Source organism: Lithobates pipiens, unplaced genomic scaffold (genome assembly GCF_037356315.1).
Source record: "Lithobates pipiens isolate NorthernLeopardFrog02 unplaced genomic scaffold, aLitPip1_a1.2 Scaffold_1, whole genome shotgun sequence".
Taxonomy (NCBI): Eukaryota; Metazoa; Chordata; class Amphibia; order Anura; family Ranidae; genus Lithobates; species Lithobates pipiens.
This window is the reverse complement of record NW_027507685.1, coordinates 54659125-54673935: the sequence shown is the minus strand read 5'-3', so window position 1 is coordinate 54673935 and position 14811 is coordinate 54659125.

The following is a 14811-nucleotide window of genomic DNA, read 5'->3' as shown; positions in this document are numbered from 1 at the left end:
CCGCGTGCCCTCAACATGGGGGGGTGCCTTGGGGAAGGGGGGGCCGCGCGGCCCCCCCACCCCAAAGCACCTTGTCCCCATGTTGATGAGGACAAGGGCCTCTTCCCGACAACCCTGGCCGTTGGTTGTCGGGGTCTGCGGGCGGGAGGCTTATCGGAATCCGGGAGCCCCCTTTAATAAGGGGGCCCCCGGATACCGGCCCCCCACCCTATGTGAATGAGTATGGGGTACAATGTACCCCTACCCATTCACCTGTGAAATAAAGTACAAAAAAAAACACAACACAGGGGAAAAAATATTTTATTGCACAGCTCCGGGGGTCTTCCGTCTTCGGGGGTCTTCTCGCCGGACTCCTCCGCTATGTGTGTGTAGCTCTTTTACTAGCGGAGGAGTCCGGCTTTCTTCCTCCCCGCCGCCGGCCTCTTCTCCCGACTTCGGGGGTCTTGTCCCCCTCTTCGGTTCTTCTGCCGGGCCACTGCGCCTTCTTGTAGCTCTTTTACAGGCGGTGGCCCGGTCTTCTGTCGCCGCTGTCGCTGTCGCCGCCTTCCGTTCTTGTTCTTCTTGTTCTTCTTCTTGTTCTTCTTCTTCTTCTTCTTCTCCAGGAGATGTTGACACGTCGCTCCCTCCGGCCGGAATGCTAGGGACACGCTCCGCTGCCACTTATATAGTGACAATGGGGCGGGGTCACATGGTATATGTCACATGGGTTGGTCACATGGTGACCCCGCCCCCTTACGATGTCATATCCCCATGTGACATCAACCCATGTGACCAACCCATGTGACATATACCATGTGACCCCGCCCCATTGTCACTATATAAGTGACCGCACAGCGCGGCTCTGGCATTCCGGCCGGAGGGAGCGACGTGTCAACATCGCCTGGAGAAGAAGAAGAAGAACAAGAAGAACAAGAACGGAAGGCGGCGACAGCGACAGCGGCGACAGAAGACCGGGCCACCGCCTGTAAAAGAGCTACAAGAAGGCGCGGTGGCCCGGCAGAAGAACCGAAGGCGGCGACAGAAGAACGGAAGGCAGCGGCGACAGAAGACCGGGCCACCGCCTGTAAAAGAGCTACAAGAAGGCGTGGTGGCCCGGCAGAAGAACCGAAGGCGGCGACAGAAGAACGGAAGGCAGCGGCGACAGAAGACCGGGCCACCGCCTGTAAAAGAGCTACAAGAAGGCGCGGTGGCCCGGCAGAAGAACCGAAGAGGGGGACAAGACCCCCGAAGTCGGGAGAAGAGGCCGGCGGCGGGGAGGAAGAAAGCCGGACTCCTCCGCTAGTAAAAGAGCTACACACACATAGCGGAGGAGTCCGGCGAGAAGACCCCCGAAGACGGAAGACCCCCGGAGCTGTGCAATAAAATATTTTTTCCCCTGTGTTGTGTTTTTTTTTGTACTTTATTTCACAGGTGAATGGGTAGGGGTACATTGTACCCCATACTCATTCACATAGGGTGGGGGGCCGGTATCCGGGGGCCCCCTTATTAAAGGGGGCTCCCGGATTCCGATAAGCCTCCCGCCCGCAGACCCCGACAACCAACGGCCAGGGTTGTCGGGAAGAGGCCCTTGTCCTCATCAACATGGGGACAAGGTGCTTTGGGGTGGGGGGGCCGCGCGGCCCCCCCTTCCCCAAGGCACCCCCCATGTTGAGGGCACGCGGCCTGGTACGGCTCAGGAGGGGGGGCGCGCTCGCTCGCCCCCCTTTCCTGGCCGGCCGGGTAGCGTGCTCGGACAAGGGTCTGGTGTGGACTTTGGGGGAACCCCCACGCCGATTTTTTTCGGCGTTGGGGTTCCCCTTTAAGCCCATTCCAGGCGGCGGAGCCCGCGACGTCTCCGTCGCGGGCCCCGCCTACCTGTACACGCGCTCGAAATGGGCGGACTTTCCGAGCGGGAACAGTCCGCTCATTTCGAAAGTACAGCGGACAGGCCCACACACGGGCGGACTGTTCGCTCAAACACAGTTTCAGCGGACAGTTTTTCGGAATTTCCGAAAGACTTTGTCCGTCCAACTGTCCGCTGAAACTGTCCGCTGAAAGCCCACACACGAGCGGACTGTCCGCCCAAACACTGTTCAGCGGACAAGGTTGGGCGAACAGTCCGCCCGTGTGTACGCGGCCTTACATTTTGAGGATTATAAATTCTACGCTTTTATGTAATTATTGCTGTGGTGTCATTATCGATATGCCCTTCAAAAGCCCATGGCTACACATTGTTTTTTTTTATCGTATAGGCTTTACAATCACTTTAATTAAAGAGGAAGTAAACTCTCCCACTCTGATGCTTCTTTTCATTTAGTCCATTATAATAAGTAATTATCAAACTATAGCCACTGTAATCCAGCCCATATTACCTACTGTTTAACCACTTGCCGACCGCCGCACGCCGATGTACGTCGGCAGAATGGCACGGGCAGGCATAAGGGCTTACATGTACGTCCTTGCCTGCCCGCCGGTCGGGGGCCCTATCGGGCCCCCGCCCGGTGCCTGCGGCGGTCGGTATTCGTTCGGGAGCGATCCCGGACGAGGGGACGGCCATTCATTCATGGCCACCCCCTCTCGATCGCTCCCGGCGAATGAAAATGTCCGGTGACATCACTTCCTCTCCTGTAATGTAAACACAGGAGAGGAAGTGATGTATTCTCTCCTCCGTGTCGGTAGTTTTCGTTCCGGCACCGAGGAGAGAGGTTCGGTGAGTTGCACCAACACACCCCACATACAGTAGAACATGCCAGGCACACTCACACCCCCCCTTTACCCCCGATCACCCCCAAATTACCCCTGCCCCCCCAGTCACAGTGACACCAATTGCTTTTTTTTTTTTTTGCATTGGTGTCATTTGTGACTGTAGTAACTGTTAGGGCAGTTAGGGTTAGCCCCCTTTAGTTCTAATGTGCCCCCCTAACCCCCCCAATAAAGGTTTAACCCCGTGATCACCCCCCGTCGCCAGTGTCACTAAGGCTGGGTTCACATTGCAGCGGTTTATGAGAACGAATGTGATTCGCATAGCACTGCAGTGCAAATCACATCCGATCTCTGTGCGATTCGAGTTCAGCCATACAGATAGTATGGCTGAATTCGTGTCGCACCCGCCGCACCCGCCGCAAATTCGCACGGGACCCTTTTTTTGGCCCGCAGCAGAATCGGATCGCATGGGTGTTCACACCATGCGATCCGAGTTTGCAGATCGCACTGCGATATGCGAACTGATCTGGGGGTGTCATTAACATTTCACTGACACTCCCAGCAGTTCGCATAGGGCAGTGTGAACTGCCGCCGGGAGGCATGCGATGCGGGAACCCGCCGCGGATTCATGGCGTTCCCGCATCGCTCCAGTGTGAACCCAGCCTAATAAGCGATAGTTTTTCTGATCGCTGTATTAGTGTCACAGGTGACGCTAGTTAGGCAGGTAGGTATTTAGGTTCGCCGCAGCTTTTAATAGCGCCAGGGACCCCCATATACTACCGCATAAAGCCCCCTGATTGCCCCCTAGTTAACCCTTTCACCAGTGATCACCATATAACTGTTACAGGTGACGCTGGTTGGTTAGTTATTTTTTTATAGTTTCAGGGCACCCGCCATTTATTACCTAATAAAGGTTTAACCCCCTGATCACCCGGCGGTGTCATTTGTGACTGTAATAACTGTTAGGGCAGTTAGGGTTAGCCCCCTTTAGTTCTAAGGTACCCCCCTAACCCCCCCAATAAAGGTTTAACCCCGTGATCACCCCCCGTCGCCAGTGTCACTAAGGCTGGGTTCACATTGCAGCGGTTTATGAGAACGGATGTGATTCGCACCGCACTGCAGTGCAAATCACATCCGATCTCTGTGCGATTCGAGTTCAGCCATACAGATAGTATGGCTGAATTCGTGTCGCACCCGCCGCACCCGCCGCAAACTCGCACGGGACCCTTTTTTTGGTCCGCAGCAGAATCGGATCGCATGGGTGTTCACACCATGCGATCCGAGTTTGCAGATCGCACTGCGATATGCGAACTGATCTGGGGGTGTCATTAACATTTCACTGACACTCCCAGCAGTTCGCATAGGGCAGTGTGAACTGCCGCCGGGAGGCATGTGATGCGGGAACCCGCCGCGGATTCGTGGCGTTCCCGCATCGCTCCAGTGTGAACCCAGCCTAATAAGCGATCGTTTTTCTGATCACTGTATTAGTGTCACAGGTGACGCTTGTTAGGCAGGTAGGTATTTAGGTTCGCCGCAGCTTTTTATAGCGCCAGGGACCCCCATATACTACCGCATAAAGCCCCCTGATTGCCCCCTAGTTAACCCTTTCACCAGTGATCACCATATAACTGTTACAGGTGACGCTGGTTGGTTAGTTATTTTTTTTATAGTTTCAGGGCACCCGCCATTTATTACCTAGTCTCACTAGTGTACCCCTAAATTTAGGGGTGTCTACTTTCCAAAATGGGGTCATTTGGGGGGGTTTGTGCCATCTTGGCATTTTATGGCCTTCAAAACTGTAACGCCCTTAGAAAGCCTGAAGGCGGTGCTTGGTTTTCGGGGCCCCGTGCGCGGCTAGGCTCCCAAAAAGTCCCACATATGTGGTATCCCCGTACTCAGGAGAAGCAGCAGAATTTATTTTGGGGTGTCATTTCACATATGCCCATGGCATGCGTGAGCAATATATCATTTAGTGACAACTTTGTGAAAAAAAAAAAAAAAAAAAAGTTTGTAATATTCCCGCAACTTGTGGCAAAATATAAAATATTCCATGGACTCAACATGCCTCTCAGCAAATAGCTTGGGGTGTCTACTTTCTAAAATGGGGTCATTTGTGGGGGTTTTGTGCCATCTTGGCATTTTATGGCCTTCAAAACTGTAATAGGTAGTGAGGAGTGAAGTCAAATATTTACGCCCTTAGAAAACCTGAAGGCGGTTCTTGGCTTTCGGGGCCCCGTACGCGGCTAGGCTCCCAAAAAGTCCCACATATGTGGTATCCCCGTACTCAGGAGAAGCAGCAGAATTTATTTTGGGGTGTCATTTCACATATGCCCATAGCATGTGTGAGCAATATATCATTTAGTGACAACTTTGTGAAAAAAAAATAAAAAAAAATTAAAGTTTGTAATTTTCCCGCAACTTGTGGCAAAATATAAAATATTCCATGGACTCAAAATGCCTCTCAGCAAATAGCTTGGGGTGTCTACTTTCTAAAATGGGGTCATTTGTGGGGGTTTTGTGCCATCTTGGCATTTTATGGCCTTCAAAACTGTAATAGGTAGTGAGAAGTGAAATCAAAAATTTACGCCCTTAGAAAGCCTGAAGGCGGTGCTTGGTTTTCGGGGCCCCGTACGCGGCTAGGCTCCCAAAAAGTCCCACATATGTGGTATCCCCGTACTCAGGAGAAGCAGCAGAATTTATTTTGGGGTGTCATTTCACATATGCCCATAGCATGTGTGAGCAATATATCATTTAGTGACAACTTTGTGTCATTATTCAATCGCTTGAGGCAAAAAAATAAAATATTCAATGGGCTCAACATGCCACTTATCAATTTCCTTAGGGTGTCTACTTTCCAAAATGGGGTCATTTGGGGGGGTTTTGTACTGCCCTGCCATTTTAGCACCTCAAGAAATGAGATAGGCAGTCGTAAACTAAAAGCTGCGTAAATTCCAGAAAACGTACCTTAGTTTGTAGATGTGACAACTTTTGCGCAAACCAATAAATATACAATTATTGACTTTTTTTTTACCAAAGACATGTGGCTGAATACATTTTGGCCTAAATGTATGACTAAAATTGAGTTTATTGGATTTTTCTAATAACAAAAAGTAGAAAATATCATTTTTTTTCAAAATTTGCGGTCTTTTTACGTTTATATCGCAAAAAATAAAAATCGCAGAGGCAATCAAATACCATCAAAAGAAAGCTCTATTTGTGGGAAGAAAAGGACGCAAATTTTGTTTGGGTACAACATTGCATGACCGCGCAATTACCAGTTAAAGCAGCGCAGTGCCAAATTGTAAAAAGACCTCTGGTCATTTACCAGCAAAATGGTCCGGTCTGAAGGTGGTTAAAGAAACTTTAAAAAACTTAAAAAAAAACTTTAAAAAACTTGTTTCCAGGGGTTAGGCAGCACCATCTTAAGTATTGTTTTCTGAGTCCACAGTGGAGTGTATTTCTGCCCTTACATTAACCACTTAACAACCGCCCATTGCCGATTAACGGCTTCAGGGCGGTTGTTTAACTCTGAGAGGCCGTTAATTAACGGCCTCCCAGAATTCTGCTCTCGCGCGCCCCCTGGGGCGCACACACGAGAGCATCCGTGACCGCTGGGTCCAGTGGACCCGGCGCATCACGAATCACGGTAAACGCCCGCTCATCGCGGCCGTTTACCACGTGATCGCTCCGTCAAATGACGGAGTGATCACTTGTAAACAAACCGGCGTCATGTTATGACGCCGGTTCCTCCCTCCCCCTCTCTGTACCGATCGGTACAGCGGAGGGGGAAAAGATCGGTGTCAGCAGCGATGTGGGCTGCATCTGCAGTGCCCACATCGCTGCTCACCGAAAATTAACCCCTCAATTCCCTGCCAACACTCTGCAATACCCTGCCATTACTCTGCATTACTCTGCAATACCCCCATTACTCTGCATTACTCTGCAATACCCCCATTACTCTGCATTACTCTGCAATACCCCCATTACTCTGCATTACTCTGCAATACCCCCATTACTCTGCATTACTCTGCAATACCCCCATTACTCTGCATTACTCTGCAATACCCCCATTACTCTGCAATACCCTGCATTACCCTGCAACACTCTGCAATACCCTGCATTACTCTGCAACACTCTGCAATACCCTGCAACACTCTGCAATGCCCTGCAACACTCCGCAATGCCCTGCAACACTCTGCAATACCCTGCAACACCCTGCAACACTCCGCAATACCCTGCAACACTCTGCAATACCCTGCAACACTCTGCAACACTCCGCAATGCCCTGCAACACTCCGCAACACTCCGCAACACTCTGCAACACTCTGCAACACTCTGCAATACCCTGCAACACTCTACAATACCCTGCAACACTCTGCAATGCTCTGCAACACTCTGCAATACCCTGCAACACTCTGCAATAACCTGCAACACTCTGCAATGCTCTGCAACACCCGCGAATACCCTGCAACACTCTGCAATGCTCTGCAACACCCGCCAATACCCTGCAATGCTCTGCAACGCAATACTCTGCAACGCCATACTCTGAGATACCCAGCCATACTCTGAGATACCCTGCAATACCCAGCCATAGACATCCCCCCCCCTCCCCCTCCCACCGCCCTCCGGTGCTTCTACCGAATCGCTAATACGATCAAAGTCAGAATCTTTTTATTTTTTTTCAGGCTTCCCAGCTTAGAGGTGAGATGCGGGGTCTTATTGACCCCATATCTCACTGTAAAGAGGACCTGTCATGCCATATTCCTATTACAAGGGATGTTTACATTCCTTGTAATAGGAATAAAAGTGATCAAAAAAATTATTTTTGGGGAAAAAAATGTCAAACTAAAATAAATAAAGTAAAATGAACAATAAAAAAAAAATGTTTTTTTTAAAGCGCCCCTGTCCCCATGTGCTCGCATGCAGAAGCGAACGCATACGTAAGTCCCGCCCACATATGAAAACGGTGTTCAAACCACACATGTGATGTATCGCTGCGAACGTTAGAGCGAGAGCAATAATTCTAGCCCTAGACCTCCTCTGTAACTCAAAACATATAACCAGTAAAAAAAAAAAAAATCGTCGCCTATGGGGATTTTTAAGTAGCAATGTTTGGCGCCATTCCACGAGCGTGTGCGATTTTGAAGAGTGACATATTAGGTATCTATTTACTCAGCGTAACTTCATCTTTCACATTATGGAAAAATTGGGCTAACTTTACTGTGTTTTTTTTTTTTTTAAGCACAAAACTGTTTTTTTTTCCAAAAAAAAGCATTCAAAAAATTACTGCGCAAATACCGTGCGAGATAAAAAGTTGCAAAGACCACCATTGTATTCTCCAGGGTGTTTGCTAAAAAAACATATATAATGTTTTGGAGTTCTATGTAATTTTCTAGCAAATAAATGATGATTTTTACATGTAGGAGAGAAATGTCAGAATTGTCCTGGGTGCTCCAGAACACCTGATGGCGCTCCCTGCATGTTAGGCCTCTGTATGTGGCCACACTGTGTAAAAGTCTCACACATGTGGTATCGCCATACTCGGGAGTAATAGCAGAATGTGTTTTGGGGTGTAATTTGTGGTATGCATATGCTGTGTGTGAGAAATAACCTGATAATATGACAATTTTGTGAAAAAAAAAAAAAGTAAAAAAAATCTTGATTTTGCAAAGAATTGTGGGAAAAAATGACAACTTCAAAAAACTCATCATGCCTCTTACTAAATACCTTGGAATGTCTTCTTTCCAAAAAGGGGTCATTTGGGGGGTATTTGTACTTTTCTGGCATGTTAGGGTCTCAAGAATTGAAATAGGCCGTCAGTACTTCAGGTGTGATCAATTTTCAGATATTGGCACCATAGCTTGTGGACTCTATAACTTTCACAAAGACCAAATAATATCCACCAATTTGTACTTATTTTTACCAAAGATATGTAGTAGTATAAATTTTGGCCAAAATTTATGAAGAAAAAATTACTAATCTGCTAAATTTTCTAACAGAAACAAAGAAAAATTCATTTTTTTTACAGAATTTTCGGTATTTTTTCCTTTATAGCACAAAAAATAAAAAACCCAGCGGTGATTAAATACCACCAAAAGAAAGCTCTATTTGTGTGAAAAAAAGGACAAAAATGTCATATATGTTGCATGACTGAGTAATTGTCATTCAAAATGCAAGAGCACCGAAAGCTGAAAATTGGTCTGGTTATTAAGGGTGTTTAAGTGCCCAGTGGTCAAGTGGTTAAGCACTTCCTGTACTGTTATCCAAGCCTCCTTCTCAATCCAATGTTTCTATGGCAACCCTGCTTCCCTGTTCATAGCTGACTTGTTTTATTTCAGAGTATTTACTTGTGCCGATTGTCTAATTTGCCTGTGTGAATCTTATCAGCTTCAGCTGATAAGATTGCGGTAATGGCCAGGTTTACACTGCATGTGAAGTCACATGGTCATATGGTGTGTAGGAGGAATCTCTGAATGATTATGTAGCCTCCTGGGATATCAGTGGTGTGCCGTAGGAAGTCCTGATAACAGATAGACAAGCACATAGAGAGTGTGGTGTAAATCAGGGGAGATCTGGGCATGCTCAGTGATGTCATTCTAAAGAACAACAAGGATTACAACAATACTAAGCAAATAAGGAGATGTCTACAAGCAGTGTTTATTAGGGTTTTTTATGCTGATTTACATGGGACAAAGTTGTGGGGGAGAGTTTACAACCACTTTAAAATCCACTCCTTTCCATGGCTCAATGTTTCCTTATATTAGGGTGTCTAGAGTTCAGCTTTCATTATGTTTCTGTTAACTATGCTAATGTGCCTTTTTGCCTTATTTTATAAACTAGTTATATGTGTAGCGCTGACATTCTTGTTTACTGATGTGACTATGCATGTTTAATGTCAAGTATATGGACATTACTGTGGTTTCGCACTAGAGCCATCTAGTGACCAAATATGGGTAACGCACCTGTTTATGATTTACCTCAGAACAACCTAAAGACTTGTACAGGAAGTGACTGTTTGTTTGGATTTTGAAGGTTGACCTTGTTACCCTGGAGTCCATGTGTGACCTACCCATGAACACTCTCTTATGCAGTGCATGCTGGGTATATAAGGGACAGCAACGACCATTTTAGGCCTGTGGAGGGGTGTCCCGAGAGGCAGCGGCTGACAGCCATTTGTTCTTGTGGGGTGGCCTGACAGAGCCTGAGAGACGGTAGCCGGATTGAGAAGGTCCAAAGACATTCAGCGGAGAATCAGAGAACCAGATTGATTCGGCGGAGCAATACAGAGCATCTGGCCCATCTTACAGAAAGACAAGTGACAGTCACCAGACCAAAGTGATCACATGGAACTCTGATCCAGTTGGTGAGCGGGTTACGACCCACCGTTTGATAATCTTTGCACGCAGTTAGAATCACATACAGGCCTCGCTGGAATCTGCAATTCCATGGAGGCGTAGCAGAACCACTGACACTGAGCAGGCTTGGGGCCTATTTACTTTGTCGCCTCAGGACATGTAAATAAGTTACTGGAATTACACCAAGAGCATTTCAGCTTAATCTTTCACATTACTTTGGATTACAAATACAGAGGAGTGATTTGAGCTAGCGAAGAAAAGAAAACCTCTGGACTGAAGTACTTTAAGTGAGGCCTCACGTATAGCCTTTAAAGAAAGGGGAGCTCCCAGGTTCATTTAAATAGATTTACATATATATGTTATATCCTGTTTTATTGAAATATATTGTGCTGTAGTCCTATGTTGGGATGACAGCACAATTACTGTAACCACTTGTTGAAATATTTACAGTAAACAATATTTCTGGTTAAGTATCCAGTTGTGTGGTGTATTGCTTTTCCCCACCAGGTGGAGGCAGCGGATCCTGAGGGTACAATACAGGTACTTTACATTGTTGTATATTGTACTGTGTTACATTGCACTACAGCCGTGCCAAGGGGATTGAGCCAAAAAAAGTGGGGTTTCTAGGTAGAGTGCAGACCCAATTAAAACCAGCAGCTCCTTCGGGGTAAGTGCTACATATACTAGTTACAAATTACTGATCCTTTGCATAATAACACCTTGAGCATTATACTGGGCTGGTTAGATCAGCATTTGTTCTGTTTGACTATTTCTTGCTTGTTAATTGATTTTATGTTGTTTTCTATGGATATACTGTATGTGCTAGACCTGGCATGGCTTCAGTCATGCTTTCTTTTACCTTTCTTCTGTTGCATCACCAGAAACATAATTGCTTTTTTTTATTATCTATGGGAGGCTTTCAGACTGCCCCCCTTGAGGATGAGGATGTATTATAGAGCGCTGTGCAACATTTTGAATCAGCTGAACTAAGCACCTGCCGATGAAGAAAATTTCACATTAAAAAAACACTTTCACCTATCTGTACAAGAACCTGTATGAGATCACTGTTGTGATGTCCCAGCCTCTGCTCTGTCTTTTGGATTTATCAGATAAATATGACACTTCCAGACACTTTGGAACATTTATAGCCTAAAGCATATGCCACAAACACACAGTAGACCATGTACTGTTGTAACGTAATTTTATATTGTACATTACCCTTTACTGGTTGGGTATGACAAGCAAAAAATACAATTTACTTGTCTAGAAATGGTTATCTGTAATTATGAAAGCAGGGTATATTTTGTTCTGGCTTAAAGGAGAACCCCAGCTAAAAATAACAAGATAAAAATGAATCACCCATTACAAAATAAATAGCAAAACTACCATTTGCTGAAATATTCACCTTCAATCCAAAGATTTCCACCAAAGTTTTATGCTGCTGCATGTCCTCAGGCTGATGACCAGCATCATTCAACCAACTTCTTTCTTTGAACCAGGTCATACTGGATCTTCCCCAGCATGTGGCTAAACAGTGAAAAGAGAAAAAGCAAAGTGATGAGCTCATCTCTCGGTATGCTCTGCTCCCCTCCTGCTCCTCTCCTATCAACATGCTTCTTGTCAGCACATGAACTGATTGGCCCCTTGCACTGCTTCTTCCTCTCACAGTCAAAAAATTATTGACCGATTCAAATTCTGTGTGAGTAATAGCTGGGAAGCTGACTGCCACGGCCTTAACAACCGATGACTCATCAGCTGTCAGTGGGCTTCCCCACTGACAGCTGAAATGTAAACAAAAGAATGAAAAATTCTGGGAAAAAAAACAGCATGGGGTCCCCCTCCTAATCCATACCAGGCCATGAGTAGTACCCCTACCCATTCACCAAAAAAAGTGTAAAAAGTGAATAAAGACACAATGTCATTGGGTGATTTTGCCCCTTGGGTATTTAAGAAATGTCTGGCTGTGGGAGCCGTTCCTTGAGACCGGAGTTTTTTTTTTTTGCTCCAGAGGTGCATCGTGATTGATGATAGATCTACACCAGGGGACATTTAAAATATATATAAATTTTTTAATAAAGGAATTGTCGAAAACTCGTGTTGTGTCTTTACCCACGTTTTATACTTTTTTGGTGAATGGGTAGGGGTACTATGTAGTCCATACTCATTCACATGGCAGAGGGGCAGGATCTGGGGGCTCTCATGTTAAAGGGGGCTTCCAGATTCTGATAAGCCCCCCACCCATTGACCCCCAAAAACACCAGCCAAGGTTGTGAGGAAGAGACCCTTGTCCTCATCAACATGGGGACAAGGTACTTTGGGGCGGGGGAGGCAGAGCCCCAAAGCCCCCCCCCATGTTGAGGGCTTGTGGCCTGGTTCAGGGTAAAGGGGCACTCATTCACCCATCCCCCCCCCTCCCTTTCTTGACCTGACTTTTTTTCTCAATTGCCAGGATTCTTTTGTTTACATTTCAACTGTCAGTGTGGAAGCCTGCTGACAGCTGATGAGTCATCAGCTGTTGAGGAAGTAGCGGCTGGCTTCCCAGCCTGCTCCGTAACAACCAGCTATTCTTCGCACAGAATTGTTCTGTAAAATTTGGAATTTGTTAGAAAATTTGTAAACTTAACAAAATTAAACAAAGCAAAACTAAAATAAACAAAGTATCCAGGTGGAGATGGGAGAGAAAACATAAGAGAGGGAGAAAAAGAGAGATAAAATAGAGGGAGAGAGCAGGACAGAGAGAGGGAAGGAAAGAAATATGGAAGAAACCACAGAGCCCCTGATCATCCTGTCCCCCCAAAGTTCTCCAATCATCTTGTGTCCACTGTGACCCTTGAATCCCAATCATCTTGTGTCTCCTAAGACCCCTGATCATCCTGTATTCCTAGAGGCGATTCAGTTCGCATTGTGCGCTATATAAGTATTTCATTCATTCATTCATTCATTCATTCATTCATTCATTCCCCATGCCCCTAATCATCCTGTATCCCTAGCGACCTCCAAGCCTCTAATCATGCAGTGCCCCCTGTAAATCCTAAGTCTCCTGATCATACTGTAACCCCTGAATTCTGATCATTCTTTGTCCCCCATGACCCCTATTCATCCTGTGATTCCTGTGCCCCTAATCATTGTGTGTCCCCTGTGACTCCTGAGTTCCCTGATTATCCTGTGACCCCTCTACCCCTAATCATCTTGTGTCTCCTGTGACCCAGGAGGCCTTGATCATCCTGTGACACCTGTGACCCCCAAGTTCCCTAATCATCCTGTGTCCACTGTGATCCCCAAGCCCCTGATCATCCTCTGTCTCCTGTGACCCTCAAGTTCCTTAATCATCCTATGACCCGTGTGCACTGTGTGCCTCTAATCATCCAGTGTGGATCCTGAGTCCCTGATCATCCTGTGTCCCCTTTGGTTCCTGAGTTCCCTGATCAGCATGTGTCCCCCATGACCCTTGAGGTATTGATCATCCCATGTCGTTCTCAGTTGCATAGCATGGGTTGCTGCTCCCATGGCAAGGCAAGTCATTTCCGCCCCCTAACCCCTAGCTCTCTGAGCCCCTTCCACTAGTTCTGTTTTGATGGCTTATTAAGGGCTCTTCGTTATTTAATTCCTTAAGCCTCTGATTGATTGTCTGCAGCCCCACAACCTATTGCTATCTCAGATTCAATGAATAAAAGGAAGCCAATCAGAAACTCCACCTGGGAATTATGAGGAGGTGGAGTCCTTACTAATCCATTGGAGCAGAATGCAGGGGGGGGGATACATCCAGGTGGAGGGGAGGACAGAGCCAGGTGCACAGAGGAGAGGGGTAGTTGCAGCCAGGTGGAGGGGAGGACGGAACCAGGTGCACAGAGGAGAGGGGTAGTTGCAGCCAGGTGGAGGGAAGGACAGAGCAAGCTGCACAGAGGAGAGAAGAAGTTGCAGCCATGTGGAGGGGAGGATGGAAGCTGGTGCACAGAGGAGAGGGGAAGTTGCAGCCAGGTGGAGGAGAGGATGGAGCCAGGTGCACAGAGGAGAGGGGAGGGGATGGACCAGGTGTATAGGGAGCAGTGGGCAGGGCTTCATTGGCTGATCATGAAGGTGGAGTGGGTGGTACCTGCGCTCGCCATATTAATATGTTAACTCTATGTCCACTTGGATGGTGGGGCTTGAACCTGGACTCAGGGCAGAATGTAGTGCACAGGCGCCGTGTAGAGCTGGCGATCAGCTGTTCATCTGCGAAGACTTTCGGCGGCTCCGTAGTCATTCGCACTGCACAAGCGCAGTGCATGCGTGGTACAGGGGGGTCCTTATCCGCCAGGGGAACTTTCTCAGCAAGACACCGGAGCTTTTCATAGACTGTATGAGCACCTCCTCCAGTGATGTCATGACGGCACATTATAGTCTCTTCAGAGTGACATCATGCAAAAGGGGACAACGGAGGCATTTACAAACAGAGGAAGCAGCATTGCCTTCTCATTAAAGGAAATGAACATGATAGCTTTCAGCTGCAGGAAAAAAGGTAGATTTCTCAATATCCTTAATGTTATTTTCAAAACAAACAGTGAGATGTTTAACAGATTATAGAGTTATATCACATATTGATTTTTTAAAAATTTTGAGCATAGTTCTTCTTTAAGTGGTAACGATGCACTTTTTTTTATTACATTTAATGTGAAATGTCTCTTGGGATTGTCTGGTTTCAGCATGGACTGTCAGAAGTGACTTATGGAGATAGCAGAGGAATGACAGAGCAGACAGAAATCACACTAGGTGCTTTGGATCAAGCCAAGTACAC